Here is a 4,763-nt window from a genome sequence, read left to right as displayed (position 1 = left end):
GGAGAGTTAGTTTCCTGCTTATAAAAGTAACTTCAAACCTTTGGTTCAAGGTGGTAGACTGAGCACATGCATTATTTACCAACTCTACCAAAATCTTACTGAAATAGAACTGAAAAATAACATAAAGAAATAAATCATAAGAGCACTTAAAACAGCAGAAGGAAAAAGAAGATTAGAAGACCAGAGATTTTGAAGACTTTTTAGAAAAAAAAAATTTTTATTATGAAATAAATTAGAGGCAAAGAGCTGAAATGTAGAACACATATTGTAGATAGCTATAAAATATGTATTAGATATTCTTCCTGGTTGGGCCTTGGAAAATGTCTAAGCTTGTAGTTACCAAAAAACAGTAAGCAAACTTGAGATGTGAGGAAGTTAACAGATTAATCTATTCAGGAACATCCTGAGGGAACTATGCCAGTTAGTTCCTGTCATCTCTCCAACATCCAAAAACAAGTTGACAACTCTCTTAAGTATCTCCATATCTCTGAAGAAACTGAAGAATCTGCATAGGGCCTCGGTGAAAGATGATTTCTTTATTTCAGAAGCCCTAACCCTCACAAAATCAATACCTATAACAATATCTAGCACATTTTATTTAACTAGTCTCTTTTAATTGGATATCCACACTGTTTTGAATTATTTCATTTTGAATACAATTCTTCCAAGATCATTGTATATATGTTCTTGAGATTAAATTGACAATTACTTTAACAGGTTTATAAAATCCCATTAAAACTGGAAATAAATTCTGTCCAGGTTAATTTGAAGATCATTAACATATTTACAAATGGAGGTTTTAGAAGTGACTGTGACTGATCTATTGACTGGTAAGAGCTCCAGTCCCCAAAATTAAAGTGTGTTGATGACAGTGGGGGAAGAAAGACCAGTGGTAACTCTATATGCTATTACACCAATTTTTTGAGGGAGAACAGAACAAAGCCATATCGGTAGAAGAAAATGATGTCAGAGTAGAGCAGAACTCCAACCCTGAGTGCCTGTTAAAAAATTAGAATTATGAGTTGCATACATTTTTCTCTCTAAAAATATATGTTTCCCATCCCTAAGGTGGAGAGGAGACAGAACCATGAGCAGTAAAACCAGACTTTTATTTAACAAATATCAAGTGAGAAGCAATTTTGTCTTAAAGTGAATAAAGAAAAAAAATCATGAAACCAATACAATTTGTTTTTAAATTATAAAAAGATTCAGAAAAAAAAAGGAAAGTAAAAGAACCTAAAAAAATTATAAAAAAGAATTGTCATCTAAACCGTATTTAGTCCAGGATCCAAAAGACAATGGCAGAAAACTGCTAACAGCCTATAAGTCATGGCTTCTCTGAGAAGTCAACAAGATAAAATGAAATATTGACAGAATGAGAAGAAAAATAGATAAATTAATTGTAAAAAAATTAAAAACAATCTACAGCCATGCTACCCTGAAGAAGCATGATCCCATCTGATCTCAGAAGCTAAGCAGAGTCAGGCCTAGTTAGTACTTGGTTGGGAGACCACCTAGGATGACCAGGTGCTGTAGGCATAAAAAATTTTTAAAAAATAAATAAATAAGGGATTGTAAGCTGACAAGTTTCTTGCAATCTGTGAGGTCAACCAAGAGTTGCCTCAAAAAAAAAAAAAAGAAGAAGAAAATTAAAAACTACTGTAGAGGCTATAAGGTTCAGAGGATATGAAACCCATATTAGAAATTTAATAAATACAAGTTGAATTATTCAATAAAATGATAAATCTGTGCGTTGTAAATGTGCTTTCTTGAAATGCAATAACAAGTAGATCAAAATAATGGAAGAAAAGCTAATAGAGGAGACCAGAGAATGGAAATTTTGTTTACATGCTGATCAATTTCTTTAAGAATAGACTAAAACAAATGACACAGAAGAAATATGCAGACCTTTTTTTAAAAAAAGATGTTTCCCAGAGAAAAGAGAACTGTATCTCATAATTCTAGAAATTCAGCATATTAAAAGCAAAAACGTATGTAAAAAGACTTATTTTTACAAATTATTGTAACATATTAATGACAACAGGAAGATCCTACCATCAGTCAGACAGCCAATGGGAAAAATCACAACAACCAAGTTACTTATCAAAAAAAAGAAAAAGAAAAGGGAGAATAGCATTAGACAATAATGTTTGTGAAAATCAGTATCCATAAATAACATAAAATTGAAACCTCACTAATGTGTAAAGTCAGGAAAATGGCTAAATAAATCTTAGTATATTTGTAAAATAGAATATTAATAAGTTATAAGAATAAATGATCACACTAAAAAGTGTGTTTGAAACTTAGAAACCTTATATTAAGTAACTGAAGAAATACTTATTTTTATACTGCTCAAAAAAGCCCCAATAAACATTATATTGATTAAGTGTATATGCATTGGATAAAGTTATTTTAAAATATCAAGGGACTAATAGACATAAAAATTAAATAACTATTAATACTAAAGGGATTATTGTGTTAAGAAGTGAGATGACAATAGAGAAAATACACATAGGTAGCTATCAGTCATTAGTAATATAGTTTTTGAGTTATATGGTGGATTCACTAATGTTATTCATATTATTCTTTATAGTTTACATATAAATTACGTATATTCTTTATATGCATCAAATATACTAAAAATACAAAAAAAAGAGACTTTCATTTCTGGCAAAATGAAATAATGATTAGATTTATCCTCCTATCTAAACTACTAAAAACACATTAAAACACAAAACCAATAGTTTTCAGGATACTGGACATCAGGCAACAATAAAATGTAATATAAAAAAAAACTAGGTCATTCTAATAATTGTTCTTAAAGTATTAAGAGAATTTTCAGGCTGTGGTACAGGGAGCAGAACAGAGGCAAAATCCAATGAGACCAAGGTGTTTAGAGTTGTTAGGACAGAAGTTTACTGGAGAAGTGAAAACTACACAAAGCAAGATTCTGGACATATGCAGAATCTACATCAGAATTCAGCATAGCAATAATCAGCGCATGCATGTGAGGAAATTAACTAAGGCCAGGAAAAACAAAACAATACAAAAGACCTAAAGGAATTAGAAGAATTGTATCTAGAAATCACACATATTCTGTTTTTAAAAGCCAGACTGGACAACTTCTTAAATCATGGGGATTGGATATATTGTTCAGAAAGGTCTTTCTTCAGTAGAGGAGAAAAATTAGCTCTAGACTAATTGCTGCTCTGGTCCTGCATAACAAACCTTAAAAGCAAGATCTGAGGATAAAAACTATTTCCAAAGTGCATAGCTGTTTCCCAGAACAAAGCTCAAAAATATTTAAGGCATGCAAAAATATCAAGCATCCAACAAGGCAAAACTTACAATGTCCGGCATCCAATAAAAAATAATTATCAAGCACACAAAGGAGCTTCAAAAGATTACTCATAATGAGCAGAAAGATCAACCAAAACCAACAAAAAACAGACACAGATGTTAAAATTATCATAGAAGGATTTCTCTTCTCACTGCTCCTTTTCAACATTCTACTAGAAGTTGTTGCTAATTTAATAACACAAGAAAAGGAAATAAAAGAAATATAGATTGGCAAGGAAGAAATAAAACTTTTTTTTCACAGAAGACATGGTCATCTATGTAGAAAATCTGGAAGAATCAACAAAAATACTCTTGGAACTAATAAGTGATTACAGCAAGGTTTTAGTATATATGTAAAAGTCATGTGTTTTCCTATATGCTAACAATAAACAGGTGGAATTTGAAATTAAAAACACAATAATATCATTTATATTAGCATCCCATAAAATGAAATACTTAGGTATAACTCTAACATCCTTGTGATGTTATACTATAGTTTTGTAAAATATTACCATTGTGAGAAAATGGGTAAAGGATACAGGAGATTTTTTTTCTGTCCTATTTTTCACAACTGCTTGTGAATATATAATAATCATCACAAAATGTAAAGTTTAATTTAAAAATAAAGAGGAAAAGTTTAGAATCTACATATTTCATACTAAGGAAAGTTATTTGTCAAGTGTGAAAAAACAAGAACAGAGCTGTAAAAATATACTATTTAAAAATCACTTGAAGATATATTATTATCAAACAAAAAAATGAAGCAAAATTAAGCTTTCAAAGATATTTAGGATATTTTTTTAAGTGATGAGCTCTGAAACCAGTGAAGCAAAGACATAAGTCTAAAGAAATGCTGCACATCTGGCTACAAGATTGATATGCAAACATAACAATTTACCTTTACGAGGAAGGAATATAAATGGAAATAACTTTTTAATAAAAGTAATTTATATTTAAATACCAAACATTCTTGAATAAACAAAATACTAAAGAAGGGACACTTCAATGGCTTCTGTTCCACATTTAATTCTAAGAATAAGAGAAATATGTGTTCTACAATTGTGATGATATAACAACTTTTGAATATAAGACAGCCTTTTTCTGTCATCACTACAGATTTTCTCAAAGTGAGAGCAAGGTCAGATAAAAATCAAAACTAATAAAATTTTATATAAAGTTATGTGTATCTGTGTTTATTTCATTAAGTACATACTTATAATGAATGTCTATAATATTTTACTTCTGCATCCACTTATTAATCACAAGTTTATCTAATTGGTTAAGCTCAAAGCTTCATCATCAATAAACAGTAACTATTCATGGTTTGGCACTATTTGCCCTTATTTAGTTCTATTGTTTGTTCATGGCTTAGCATTAGGTGCTGTATAAAAAGTGATGCATATTCTAGGTGGCCTGGTGCCATA

The 4,763-nt window shown here is 30.1% G+C and overlaps 1 pseudogene; it reads left to right on the top strand.

Annotated features, from left to right (window-relative positions):
* Nucleotides 1-1,420: 1,420 nt before the first annotated feature.
* Nucleotides 1,421-1,539, top strand: LOC120590370 (uncharacterized; annotated as a pseudogene).
* The last annotated feature ends 3,224 nt before the right edge of the window (nucleotides 1,540-4,763 follow it).

Source organism: Pteropus medius, unplaced genomic scaffold, assembly GCF_902729225.1.
Source record: "Pteropus medius unplaced genomic scaffold, Ma_sr-lr_union100, whole genome shotgun sequence".
NCBI lineage: Eukaryota > Metazoa > Chordata > Mammalia > Chiroptera > Pteropodidae > Pteropus > Pteropus medius.
The sequence above is the reverse complement of the archived record's forward strand: the minus strand, read 5'-3'. Positions and strand labels throughout refer to the sequence as shown.